This window comes from Lichenostomus cassidix, chromosome 10, assembly GCF_008360975.1.
Source record: "Lichenostomus cassidix isolate B80296 chromosome 10, HeHo_3.0, whole genome shotgun sequence".
Classification (NCBI taxonomy): domain Eukaryota; kingdom Metazoa; phylum Chordata; class Aves; order Passeriformes; family Meliphagidae; genus Lichenostomus; species Lichenostomus cassidix.
This window is the reverse complement of record NC_139491.1, coordinates 13539087-13554627: the sequence shown is the minus strand read 5'-3', so window position 1 is coordinate 13554627 and position 15541 is coordinate 13539087.

Genomic DNA, 15541 nt, shown 5'->3' with positions numbered 1-15541 from the left:
CGGCATCAAGCACTTATAATTTTTTTAAAGCATTTTTACCATAAAATCTGAAAAAAATTATTTTTCTCTGGGGAAAGAGTCTCTACCCTCTTATTCATGTTAATCTTTGAAACAGTTTTGTAGACAAACATATTCATTAGCTATGTTTGAGGTCAAAGAGCACATAGGTATTCATACAGCCACTGCTGGATTTTAGGATCCCTCTGGATTCCTTTCCTTCAGTCCCAACCACGACATGTCTGCCTTACAGCAGCAGTGAGTGACTGCAGTCTGCAGCAACTTGCCAAGAGCAGCTCCCATCAAACCAGCCTGGCACATCAGCAGGGAAACCATGAGAAGACAGAGCTGCAGCTCTGTGCTAGCTGGGCGCCCAGAGCTCTGCACAAGCTTTCTCAGACTGGGCTGGAATTGCCACAGAGCTTCAGTTCATGCTACTGGCTATGACAGATTATATCTTCTCAGGGGAAGATTGCCATGACAGGGGAAGATATACCAAAAAATGAATTACAGAAGCTGCTGCAGATCACTGCCTTGTAAAAGCTCTCCTGCTGGCACTGCAGCTACTATTGCTCCCAGCTGGTAGCAAAGCATTTCAGAACCCAGCTCTCCAGCCCTTCCCTGACACACTGAGATATGGCACATTCTAACTGCATTATAAGAACTAATGCAACAAAGCCAACCTTAGTCACCTCCCCCAGTTCAAAGGGTGGAGTTCATTTCATAAAAGGATGCAAAACCAGAAGCACAAAGAGCTCTCTTTAAAGCTCCTGTGCAGCTGAGCAGCACTTTCTGTGAAATTCAGGTTCCGTGGGAACAATGCCATGAAGTACATGATGCAGATCGATATGGTCTAACACTTCCCTTTCTTCTCATGAAGTAAGTTATTTTTTTAATGTCATTAGCATAATGAAGAATAGTTGTAATTGCAGTGTTGACAACTTCTCTTCAGCATCATGCTGCTTTTAAGTTAACATCTTTAAAGAAATGCTGGCACAGCCATGTCCTCGGCAGGCACATGAAAGAATATCACCAGAGACCCAGAAGTTCACTAGCGAAACACATGGTTCAGACACTGACCATTTGCTTGCAAGCATATGTAACATTTGTTTAAATTCCCATGCTATTGAGATGATTAACAAATAGCTTATTCACTCTGCTTTTTTCCCATGTCCTAATAGCTCAGGTAATAAATAATCCTTTACAAAGGTTAAGAAAAATCCCGCAAAATTGAAGAAATCTGTTGAATCCCAGTAACTAGAGACTACTAATGCAAGAGGCATCATATCAAAACAGGACAAGTTGTATTGAGCACAGTTACTTAAAGGTATATGCCCAGCCATTTTGGAAACTAACTCACATTTTTCTTCAGCTTTTTACATCTGGTGTCATAATGAAAATTTTAAAAAATCGACTCCATATTGACAGTCCAGAATGTGGTCAAGCAACTTATGAACAAACACATAAAATGTCATCCAACCACACATTAGTAAAAGTTAAAACCAAATGTACTTGTTCTTCTTCATATCCATTTTATCCAAGTTAACCATTGGAAAATACATACAATTTTTCCTGTTTGTCATTTCATACTCATAAGTATTTTTGGAGTGTAGAGATACAATCTACTACAGATTCTGCCTCATTTGTCCATCAAAATACTAGCTCCATGATGTAGCAGAAGTTATCTATTTACCTTTGAATTATAACAAATAAACCCATGTAAACTGCAGCTGGCATCTGCAATCCAACCTGCTACAGGCCAAACAGCAGTGTTTACCTACCCTCTATTTGAATTTTGCCTGTACACCTGCACCTGCATGAATTTTATCCATATATACTAAGTGCTTTTTATGAAACTTTTGTTTTTCTTTTGCATTCTCTGTATGATCCAACTCAGATCATCTGTTCCCAAAAATGCCTCATGCTTTTAATGAGGCTGTATTGGGATGTTTGTGCTCCAAGCAGGTTTTACAGGTATCAGTGCTCATGGAAAGTGTGTTGTCTTTGGATCTGCCAGTGATCTGCTAAACCACAATAACCTTTAATCAAAAATATCATGAGAGGGAAAAGGCCTTCAAATCAAATTATTGTTTTCCTTTGTAATTTACATGGCTTGTAAGTGGAACATATGGATTAACTTCAGGCATTTCAAATATACTGAGAAGTAACATCAATAAAACTCCAGTAGGAGGAGTTCATGTTTTGATCAAAACCTATCTTCAGGTCAAGTTTTCAACCACAATCACAAAACCAAACCAGATTCTTAGGAAATGTGCAATATACATTTTCTAAAGAGTAGGACCCTGCAAGATACTTTGAAATACACACACAAGATCTGAAGCACAGAAATCCATAGTAACTCCTGGAGTTATCCCATCTGATGTGAAATGGTAGGAGAACATAGAACAATGTGATGCTCATTCTAGTCACTTGGAGCTTGGAAAGGTTTTAAAGGATATATAAAAAGACCAGTTAAAGAATGGATTTTAAAAAAAAACCAACAAAACCACAGAGTACTTCCAATGGATTTTGAAATTTTCAGAACTTTTTTGGTGTCAATTAAAATAGTTAATTGCTTTTTAATAATTCATTTAAAATTTGTATTACAAATTATTCTGACATTTGGGTTTTCACCTTGGAAAAAATTGGGGGAGAAAAGCAGGGAGGACAAAATGGAGAAAATGCTTTTTCCTGTTTGCATTGTTCTAATTGAGAGGAAATACCTACATGGAATTTACTGAAAAGAGAGTGAGAGGGGTGTGTATGCACATACCTGTCCTAACAGTTATATTTTAAATATTCAGTTGTCTGAGGGTGGATAATCTCTAGTCAAAACACTTGTGCTTTATATTTGCTATGCAAATACTTATCCCACATGATGAATGGATCTGTGTCTGTTGATTGACTCATTACCTTGTACCTAACTAGTACAAATTGAAGTTCTGCCTGGGTTTATTTTATTTCATTAGCAATGCACTTAGAGGGTGGGTATGATACTTAGCGAAGGCAACAGCTTATGGTGTGGCCAGCATAATATTCAGCTGCCTGGATTTGCCCAGTCTCTGGGGAAGTGCTCATTTTCATCTGGTGTGGGAGCTTCCAGAGCAGACTAATGCTAGACCCAAGCACCCAAGTCCTTTCTGCTACTTCATGCAATTTAATTCTGAAACATGAAACCAGGTAGTACCCACATGCAACTTTAATATTGCTTGAGAACTTTTTACTCCCAAAGTAACTTATACTGATATCTCACTTCCTGTCGGGATTATAAAGTAAATAAAGGCAATTGTGACTCTATACAACTCATGAGCATTGCTATGTCATTGCCAAGAGAAATTATATGTTGAGTAATAGTTGGACATTACAATTCCTTCATAAAAGTGCTCTTCATAAGACTTGAAGTGTTTGAATTGTCCCAGCAGCACTGCTTGATCTGTCATGATGGTTTTTTTTCTAGGAGCAAGTCTACAATATATTTTTTCATGTGCCACAAGGAAAGGCTTATTTTTCTCATCAGTAATTTGGACCTAATCTTTCAAAATCTTCCTCAGATATATCCAAAGCAGAACAGATTTGGTCCAGAAAGACACTTGTCAACAGGGAATACTTGTGGGTAAAAGACCTCAAATCTTTTATTAAAGTCACCCAATTGAACACCTGATACCTCAAGTACCATCCATATTTTATGTTTGAAAAAAAAAACTGAAGAAGGCACCTCTTTCACAATGCTAACAGATTCTATCATTAGACAGGTCTGGTTGTGAAGAAGAAACTGCAGAACCAAGCTCATGCCTTGCTGTCTAAGCCATTTGTTTTGTTAACTACCTGTCAATGTTGCAAAGTGATAATCTGGCTGAGGTACATAGATTCACAGCTTTCTTGAATAAACACTGTACTTCCCCACCCTGAACTTCTAAAGACAGAGTTCAAAAGAGAGAGCCAAGTTCATTTTCATATGCCAAAACAGGCAGAATCTAACAAGCCTTAGTTAAACACAATGGGGTTTATTCCTTACTTGTCAGTTTACTTGTCAATATATTTGAACAACTAAATAAATGAACTGATATGTCTGTCCATAATGCTAAATCTGAAACTCCACATTAAAACAGATGTTATGCCTTTAAGCAGGATGTGGTGTGAAACACATTTCACCACTGCTATTAATATTTTCCAAAGTGTTACTCAAAAAGGAAAGGTATATTGACATGCCAAAGCAGCTAAGTTATTACAATGGAGAACACAATTGATAAACCCACTGTTTTCCTCAGCCTTTAATGGCTGTTATCATTTTATGCACTACTGTAGCACATCAGCTAAGTCAAACAGCAAAGACTTGCCCTCCTTACTAGGTGTTGCAAAAACAACAGCATAACTTCCTTGCATCTCCAAACCTGAACCCAGAGGTAATGATCATTGTATCAAGCCTTCCAGCAGCCTAACAGCAGAGCCCCTGGGAAATAGGGTAATATATAAATGCTTTCCTTTGTAATCAGGCACAGTTTCTCTGATACATTTGCCCAAGAACTAACATAAATTACTCCCAAAGTACTTTTTTGAGGAGTGTGAAGTATCTACAGGAATACTCTAGCCAGGAAGAAATATCTTACAACCTCATCAAAGTAGATATTATTTTAAATGTTTCTGTTAACTGTGGTGAGCAAGACAACGCTCCTGGAATGAAGTGATACCCTTTATCAGATGGAATTATACAGCTGGGAAAGACAGACAAGATTTCAAGCATGAAGGCCATGTAGTATCTGACTGCCTCACTGATATTTTTCCACAGAGTGCCAGTGGAATTAAGCATCCCTTTTATCTACAGAAAAGATGACTCAAGAAGTTTGCTATTTTACCAAGAACGAATGTCTGAAGCAAACATTTCAAGTAAAAAAGTTTTAACTTCTCAATAAAGTGTGTGTCATTTAGGTCCCTTATTTGTCAGATGTGCTGCAGTTCTGGTATTTCCCCATGCTTTCCATGTGATTAACCCCTCTTTCCTCACTTCTCCATTCATTCTTTTTCCACATATCTTCACTGACCTGTGTGGCAGCTTCTTAGTATAAATACTATTCCTCACATAGCCCCTTAAAGAAGCAGAACTGTAGGCAATAACATTGCTTACTGCTCCAGCAAGGCAATGCAACTGTAGAAATGCACCTTTAGGAATAAGACTGCTATTATTTTCTCAAATGGCCTTGAAAGACATTTTGTATCTGATCTCACAGACATGATGAACAGGATGAGAGTTCAAGGGTGCAAAAAGTCAACATGAGTGCTATTACTCCAGTGCCAAGAGATACAGAAGTCAGCAGTCTTGTTGTGGCTGCAGCTGATTCCAGTGAAGAGGTTACTGGTACCAGCTGCTCCACAGCAGATCCAAGATCACTGCACCACTACTTGCTTCCTAATCTAGTCCAATTAAAATGACTAGGTTAGATTAAACTCTTTAACAATATATGCATAATTGTTTTCTCAGACAGCCTATAGAGCACAGAATTATTGTGGCAGATCTCTAGAGAGTGGGAAAAGAAAGAGAAGAGAGCCCCTGGGCAGTAACCTGCTCACCCTGCAAAGCTGCAACCCGAAGACAATGTGTGACTTTATTGTATCTCAACATTATGGTTCCCTAGACAGAACAGAGCATTGTTTCCTTTATCCATAGAAACAATGGCATGCATAACTCCACATGAAAAAGTTATTTGCAGAAGTTGCTTGACAGTACAGTATTTATCTGACAGAGTTTGGGGGTAGCAATTAAATTGTGGAAACAACAGAAATGCACAATGGGTGCATGCAATGTACATAATGAAGGAAGTGGATGTGACAGACAAGATCCAGTTGTAGTAGGTGCCAAAGTACACCAGAGGGATTGTAATGGAGATTCTCCAGAGAGAACTCAGCTGGCAGGAGTCTGGCAACCGCTGGTAATTCCTTAAGAGAAGAACTTCGTGCAAGTCTGCAAAGCTGCTAGGTCCTCAGGAAAGATGCACTTCTTGTGACCAGAGTTGACCACAATAAATATTTGGTTGATGCCACCAACATCTGGACTAGAGGGAATATGTTGAGAGAGAAGGAAGACTATTTGTAGAGAAAACAGGCTCTTGTTCAAAGAAATGTGGGAATAAAGAAACTGCAAAGCCTAAACACATAAATAAAGCTGAGGAAGAATTCAGTGAGGAGTTTTCAGTGCAACAGTTCAACAAGTACTGAAGATCCTGTATCATTAGTACTGTATAAGTGATATCATCCACATGCCAAGGGATGACAGCATCTAATCTAGAAAGGGGTAGTGCTGTCGTTCTGCCAGAGTATTTGTTTCTGCAGTTTTAAGTAGAAGTTTAAAGAGACCCCAGAATAAGTTCCTCTTTGTAGTCAATACTGTGAAGTAAAACTTGAAAGCCCAGAAGACCAGCTGCTGGGCAGTGCAGGACAGGTCTGCTGGTGAGGTGTCCTACAACACAAGAACCTTTACTGGAGCATCCTGGCCAGCAGTACCTGTAGCAGCCCAGAATGAAAGATGTTCTGGAGGAAAACTCTCTGCTCCAGTCTGCCTCCAGCTGATTAAAGAATCCATGATGACTACTTTGAGCCTTTTTTTTTTTTTTCTGTTCTCATTAGTTATTTAGCTTGAAAAGTAACAAATACTTTTTCTCCCCTTTTAAATTAAGTACAAAATAAAACAGCATAAGAAAGTTAGAAATAAATTCCGACTTATTCTGTGACTGTAACCATACAAACCCTCTGCGGGATATTTAGTTACACAATAGCCTCAATCAACAAAAAATAACTTAGAGGCATTACATCATCTGATCAGACCCAAAGGCAACAGCATTGTTACCTAACAACTTCAGACAGCTGATTAACCACTTTTTGTAGGGTGTCAATTACACCACACCCTGCTTGTTCAGAACTATGTTGTTGACAGTACAATGCAAAAAGAGAAAAGCATCCTGCCCCCCACATACACACACTAATGCTACTGCCAGAATGATGTTTGTCATGAACTCAGCTACAAGTACTTAGAAACCTTCAGTAAAGAAATAAAATAAACAGGCACGGCCACATAATGGCACATGCCAACTTGTTACAGGATGGTATAGTGACATTTTAAATTTCTTTGTTATGTCATGTTTTCAGGGAGAGGGTTTTAGAAGGAGTAAGGAAAACCTTTAAGAAGGCAGTCGTTCACCCTTGACAATGCTATGCTGAGATTCAAAATCTCACTGTAGAAAAGGTCTTTTCTTAAAAAACAAAAAACCACCATATAACTTGTTTTATTCAATTTCCTTCACGTTCTTTCTGCTCATTTTTATGATACAATTCATCATTATGTACATTATGGGTGCTAAGGAAAATAAAGTGATCTTTTCAGTTTGACATGAAATGGATGCATACTTTCCTTATAACCTCTCCTTTCCATGTGCCTGCTGGAAATTGTTTTTCATTGTTCGTAAATCCAAGGCGTGTTTACACTGGAATACAGGAAAAGCTAAAGCAGAATGCTAGTGTGTAAGCCATAGTGGCTTTTTTTGGCTTTTGCTGTGAAGTGATAAATGATTCTTGGTCCCCCATGGGTTAGAGGGCACCAAACTTCAAATAACTACAACATCCGATAACAAAGTTTTTCTCCATCATTTGCAATCAAAACACCAAGAACACAGCCCTCTGGACCTCTCATCCTTCATGTTCAATTGTAAATCCTGATTAAATAGCTTGCAGGTGTCAGGATTAGAGTATATTCATTGGGAGCCTAAACACAGCACCAGCTGGGTTCCTCATTTGCCAGTTGTAGTTGCTTCTTTGTTTTGAAACTGTTGACAGTACAACTAAAAATATTCCTTTGGGTAGAGACGGCGTTAAATAACAAGCAGGATGAGTAAGAGAACAGCTGTAGATATTTTTCTGTGTTTAACATACCTGCCTTGTTGATTTATAGTAAGCCCTCCATATAATGTACATTCTGTGTAATCCAAAACATTTAACCTTTCGAGCTAGGGCTGTGATAAAGCTATCAAACACAGGAAAGGGTCTTGACAAGTCCTGTATTACCAGCCTTTTACTCAAAGGAAAAGTGAAATACAGTTTCACCTCCCTTTTAGTATACAACAACAAACAGTACTATGCCTTATCAATTGCTACCAACTAAACTGTATGCCAGACATCTACATAAACATCAGTGTGGATATGGGAGAAGAAAACATGTAACTTAGGCAAGTTCTCAAAATCTTAGTCTGGTGAGGGTTGTGCTGGTTTGAGCATGGCTTCCTTGAAGGGAAGCTCAGGTCTTTGCTTAAAAACAGAACCTAATGAGTGAGTGCCTCAGGAACAGAGAGGCCATTTTCACCACTAGTCCTTTGCACAAAAGCAAGCAGCATCTGCCAGCATTCAAGGCCATCAGTTCAAATAAATCCCTTTTATTATGATTTTATAGTGCACGAGTACTCCACCATCAATAGTGTTGTTTTAAGATCTAACACTGGGGTTGCAGCTCATTTCTATCATTAAAGAATTTGTGTTGTTTTTGCTATTTTGTCCAAAGCTGTGTTCTCTTTGGAATAAAGTTCTGACTACTTAAAAATCCCTGAAGTTTTCAAATACTTATTCACTTTGACTTCCTGTCCCAAACTCTTGACTAAAACATTACCATGTTTTAATCCCAAAGGCCACTTCTTTTCAATGGGCAGTGAACCAAGTCATACAGCATAGATGTAAAGAGACACATATGTGTACAAAAGACATTATTACTTTCCCTATAAAAGAAGAGAGGGAAAAATCTGAAAAATGTAATAGTCTTTTTATTACATGGCAGTGAAGCAAAAAAAAAAATTTGAGGGTTTCAGATAATCAGTCCAAGATAAGCTTAAACAAAATATTGAGTACTTTACACATCTGCATTTATGGGGGGGAGGATCATGAGTAGACATGGGCCAAATGGTCCCAAAGCAATTTGCACAGTAGTGAGGCACTCACCTCACTCATGACTAATTGAACTCACTTTTCCCAACATCAGGTCTCAGGAGAAATTCAAAGCACACTATAGCATTTAATACTGAGATTTTAACAAGTTAGCTTGCAATGCTTCTAGAGTTTTAAAGGCAAGTTCTTCCCAGTAAATAATATAATGAGAAAACATCAGCACTTAAGAGGATGCCACAGGGTTAATGCCAGGTTTTAAAAGACTTCAAAATGGATTTTACCCAGTTCACATGTCAGGAGGCACAGCACGGAATCAATTTACAGCAGGAGCCAAAGATCACAAATTTTAGGGGAGCCTGGGGACTGATTCCCCCAATCGGTGCCGTGGGGTGCACAGATGAAAGAGCAAACTTGTTTTTTTTCTTTAATGGTGACAGCGTATTCTGAAATTACGCACAGCAGGCAGGAGAAACCTGCATAGATTTCAAAAGATACTGCAGGTTTGTGTGCTGAAGCACACATTTAAGGTCCTAGTTAATGTGCTAGCCTTTCACCTCTGGAGGCCTGGGCTCAGATTTATCTGAGGTAAAATGAAGGAGAATCTGGGACTTCTATCTACTTAACCCTTATTGGCCTCTCATCCACATCACAGAAGTACAAATCAGTAACCAAACTTTGGATCAAACTCTACTTACTTTTACTACTCTGAAGTCAACCTCAAGTCATTCTTCTAAACACTAATAACAACCGAGTTCAGTGTTTCCACCAATTTAAACTGGAGTGAAAAACCAAATACTGTTCTCTTTTATATCAATGAAAACCTACACCTGTACCAGTATTCAGGGAATCCATGCAGAGAGATTAAGTATAAGACATGAGAGAACAAGACCCTACCCAGACTGGAGAGCAGACCTTTTTCAGCTCCAGAATATTTGCTCAGAGCCTGCTTGAAAGATGTTCTGTTCTCTGTATCTGGCTTTTATTTATGCTGTTCTAGATCCTCTCTATTAATAAAAGCCCTCTTTACAGGTTTAAAGTCCTCATTGTCTCCAGATTGGCAGAAAGAGCTATGAATGATTGTTTTTTAAAAATATCTAAATAGTTTTGCTTAAGCTGCTTGGGAGGGAGGGGGAAATCTGAATTTTCTCTACAACCATTATGTTTTAAGTCCCACTGAAGTTTAAGCAATATATCTAGGGTTAAGTCTAAAAATACCTCAACAATATTCTTTCCACCTTGGCTGAAGAAATATTTTGTAGGAAAACATGATAATCACAATTTCTGTTACTCATCAGAGATCTTCCTCTTTTCCACGAAGGATCTTCAAATAAATTCTGTTGTTAATGAACTTATGAGGCCCTCAGCAGGTTGAGAGAACATTGTTAGAATCATTTTTATAACCACCAAGCCAAAGAACTTGCTGTGTATATTCCCTGGAATCTCCCTTCCCCCTGCTCACTCGTTCCAAGTTCATTCAGTAATCATGGGTATAAAGAAGCCTAGCACACACAGCTGTTTCAGTACTGCTGGCTAGCAAGTCTGACATGAACATTTGAGTCTGAAGTTTGGCAGTTGTTTGTGTTGCACGTGTTGAACGATGTTTTGTCTGTACTTAAGTGACAAACTGGTTTCAGAAAGAGGGTTAACATGGCAACATCAATAGCAATGAAAAGGGCCACTTCTGTAAGGTAAACATCATACACACACGATCAGAGTCACAGAAAAAACCACAAAAAACAAATTTAGACAACAGAAAGGAATTGGTTATGCCCAATCACCTGTGCTAGCAGGGAAGGTGTTACACAATCCCATACAAGGAAATGTAACTGCAAAATATGATACATTACAATCTGACACAGTAGACAAACCTCTAATGCAAAGAAATGTGTAGAAACAGATATACTAAAGGGCTGAATACAAAATGACAAATTACACCTTTGTGCAGGGAGAGGCAGTCATAAAGATTTATTTTGCCAAAATTCTTTCTCAATCTGGCTCATTTTCATTGTTACAGAAAAATATAGAGAAAGGCTGTATTAGCTCCTCTGAGATTTTCAAGTTTTTTTCTGAACCAATCTAGTGAGTGAAGCAAGGAAAACAGTGCAAACTCCCAGAGCTACAGCTTAGAAGGTGACAACTTGAACCACACTGCATGGCAAATGGTGTGGTCAGAACTTGTGGAAAACTGGCCTAGGTATGATGAACCAAACACCTTGAACATCATCCCCAGTGATCAGATACAATAGATGCTCATTCATTCCCACAAAGCTCAAGTGATGTATGTAAGCTGCTGCTTTGTAACCACAGTGAAATAATCTGAAGCTTTACTTCTATACAGTTGCATGCATATATAAAAAGAAATATATTTCCCTGAATGGCAATATCCTCGTTTTGTTCTAATCCAATAACTGAGGATAGAAATGATGTGAAAATTATGAGTAAATCCCAAAAGTGTTTTAACTTTTCTTTTTTACACAGATTAAGTGTATTGCCTATACTTTCCTTGAAAGAGAAGTAATCTAATCAGTTCTAATTGAACTGCATGTATACTATATATATATCTACAAGTTTTGTGTGTATATGTGTGAAGAGATATAAATTTCAAAATATTGCATGTCTTATATAAGCAGTTGGTTAAATAGATTATTTACTGATTAGAAGTTTAGATTTCAGTATTAAAATACTGTCAATGTCATGAAAACCATTTCAGGCAGGTTAAGTATGTTGGACAGTCTTGTGTCCAGAGTTGTCCAGATTTTGTTTGTTAAAAATAACTTGGACTACATCTTGATCTATCTATGGAGATTAGAACAGTGGTGTTCCAAGAGAAATTACTGTAGAGCCTTCAACTCAATTTATTTTAAAGGGAACTTGCTTTGTTTGTAGCAGAATTAGCCTGAAGCATGGTCCCCAAAGCAGAGCAAAAAAAGCATTAACTTCAAACACTTGAATCAGGCTTTTGAGATTCCTATTTAACCTGCTGCTCCTTTCCTACTGCTCATTTGGAAGATACATTCATTTCTTTCATGGATGACACTCACAGCACCTGTGATGGTATGCTAGCCCTACCACGAGGTGTTAAACCTGCCTAAGACACTGAGCTAGGAGCACCCTGCATTCCATGGCCCACACTCTGCACTTCAGTACCCAAACCACAACAGAGCTGCTTGCTGGAACTTAAGAACAGAAGCAGGAAACAGCATCCATTAAAAAATGCCTCATGAAGTGGCCTGTATGGATACTGCCTGTAACTGTTAGGTTATCACTGATTTCTTATGCCAGCTAAAGCAAGAAAACTGGAAAACTGAGCTAGCTGTCCACAGCAGCTAGCACTCAACAGAGAGCACAATGACTACTCAACAAGTATTTAAAACTTACCAGAATTGCCAGTTCATACACTTTAGAAAATATTTGGCATGACACAAACTGTAGCTTAATATTAACAAAATCACCACTTTGCATTAAAAAGGGGTACCTTTTCAGCATACATTTTCATAGAGCACATGAATTCCACAAACTTTAGTTCATTAAGTAAATAAATTTGAGATTGAGACATACAAATTGAAATTAATACAGCTATCTTGGTGACATAGTTTAGGGTTTTGTCTTAAATGGGCAAATTAAGCCAAACCAACACAGGTAATTATTTTCTGAATGAGTTACTGCCATATGTTCTACAAATTCTGCTTCAGTACTCCTAAATGTTTCCTAAAAGATGGATGGACTACTGCAAAGTCTTCCTAGTCATAAAAAACAACCTTTCTATACAATCTCAAATATTTAAAACAGCAAAAGCTAATTATGGAATGATGCTTCACAGAACTTTATACCTCATCTAGTATTAAGTATTTTCATCAAATATGATGGCTAATTTTACTGTAAGTAATAAAAAAGCTCTTTCATGTAGTATAATTTAAAATGACCATATTTTTCAGCAAATGAAATGACATGTTGTCAATGAAATTTAAGCAACCTCAGGAGTACCATAGAGGTTTGACTAAATAATGATCAGATGAAAAATTAGTTGGTTAAGTCTTACCAAGGATGTCCACACATTAGAGTTAAGTCTGCACTGAAATGCTACATAAACACATACTTCTTCGGGGTTTCTTTTTTTTTTTTCTTTTTTCTTTTTTTTTGCAAAGTGAGTGTTTTTCATTTAGAGATTATATCATGAACAGATGTAGGATAATGTTAATAGTCCCTTCTGGAAACATTAATCACAAGGTTTTACTTATTATTTGGTGTCAGCATTTAAAAGCTAAAGCATTTCCAGAACTGTCACCATTGAAATATTCCTTTTGCTTAAAGCTAAATTACAAAACAGTAATTTATTTTACAGTCCCAGCATCTTTTTAAAAACATATATAAGAGGGAAAATGGCAGGCAATGCCTTGTTCTCATGGCAACAGTGTAGAGTGACAGTAGTAAGTCTGTTTCTACTTTAGGAAGAGGGCTGAAAACCCAACTCTACCAACTTTTTAAATGTTTGAGCAATTTTAAGTCTCCACAAAAGAGATTTTGGTTGTCAGCATGACACTAACATGATGTTTTCAGAAGTGGATTTTCCATTCCCAGCTCACTAAGCAAATATTAACCAGAACCAAAATAAAAGCAGGTTAAGGCCTTTTCACCAAAGAGATCTTAACCTCTCTTCCATACATAATCTCACATGTAGAATACTGTGCAGGTGAAGCAAACTGCTACTACTTCAAAGTACTTGTCAATGTATGTGCAGAAATGTTCCACTAACTATATTTAAAATACTTAAGAAAGTAACCAAAACAAGTCCATGTCCTTCTATATTCCCAGGAAAGGACCTTATTGGTTACTTCAATGTCCTGGAATTCAGGAACTCTACACATCTTCCAGCTCAAGATTTGCTGTGTATCTATGCTGAACAGGTTCAGCAAAGAGCTTACATGCTCTTTCATATTTGGGCTACTGGGGAAAAAAAAATTATAAATGCAAGTCTGTCCTTAAAGCATCAGTGAAATGTAATCAAACACAGCAGCACAGTCTCAACATACCCCAGTCATCCTCCATTCACATTTGACCAAGGTAAAAGTTAATTGCTTCACATGAGATTTACCTGAGGCTTTAAAGGAAGCAGATAAAAGAAAGACTATTCCCTTCTTTAAGCAGTGTAATATATAACATCCTTCATCACCTCTTCCCTTTTGGAATGGATGAACATCAAACAAACTCCTTCTGAAGATGCTCGTATTTCTCCAGTGGCTCTAAAATTGAATCAGCTTCAACTAAGGACCAAATTTTTTAAATGTCCTAGGGTTTTAAAACAAATCCTAAAGACCATTCAGGTGTTCTCACATCTTTAGTTCTGAAGTTTCAGTCTTTGTCCTCCTCTATCTAACTCCACTACACTAACTGGTCCATTAGAACTTGTCTGGCACCTCTGGAGACCAACAGCAAAGGGATAAAGCAAAGATGGAAGTGCTTTGGCCTCTATGTTTAGTAAAAGAGACCACATCTTGCAGTCAGTACTGAAAAGTGGCTTAAACCTGCTCCCTGGCAAACTGATTCTCTAGTTTCCACAGGATAATTTTCAAAAACGTCCATGTGAAAATGCAAGCACGTGCACTAAGGATTATTTTGACACATGGTATCCATCATTTGGATTTACTCATTTTCCAAAATAAACTGTTTTGTCAGTTTTCCTGTGCATGTGAATTTTTGAGTAAAGGCAATGGGTAATGTTACAAGACACATTCATGTGCTGACCTTTCACAAAACCAAAGTTTGCAGCAAAGCTAGGGTGGTGGGAAGCACAGCATTTTCATTTTGGCCACAAGACCAACACACAATGATTTGAAAAGAGAAGGTCCTAGCTTGTGGCCTAATTCTGCTTCCTCAAATGACCAATCTGACTGATGATGCAGCATCAACGAAAGTTACTTGCATGACAAAATGTTTATATAAGGAGATACTTTCAGAAAATTTATCTGCAAATGACATGTACAGAACAGGCCTCTGCAAGAAACAGTAACTACAGGTTATTTGCAGATCTAATTCCAGAGGCTCTATGTTCCTTTAGTTTGTCACATGTGTTTCTGCAGCACATACTCACTGAACCAAGCTTTGTGTGTTCCCTCCTATTCCTCTAATGACAGTTTAACCCCTACTTTTACACATCACTTGTTACTTCCCAACCATAGGGTACTTAAACATGCTGAGTGTGTTAACAGACCAAATTCTTTACTTGACAAGATTTTTTTAATGTTTTATATTTCCAGTTAAATACTATGCTGGATTTGACTGTACTTAGAAACTGAAATTCCAGCCTTTATATATAACAACCCAACAGCTATGAGACTCTGTCAAACTTGGCCTGGAAAAGACAAGTTACCAACACAAGTCACCTAAAGCTGCAGCTCCACTTCCAGGCTGCAGAACAATGCCACTACAATGTCTCATTTTTCTTGAGTCTCCCTTCTGGAAAAGCTTTATACCACTGCACACTTCTTCAAGTGAATTCACAGGGGATCAGTTTGGAAGCATTCTGGTCTGACCAAACCATAGCCCACATTCTCACAGCAAGGCTTTTTCAGCACTCATGTATGGGGTCTCATAAATTGGTCTGTACCTGAAGGAGCTCACAGAACAGTCA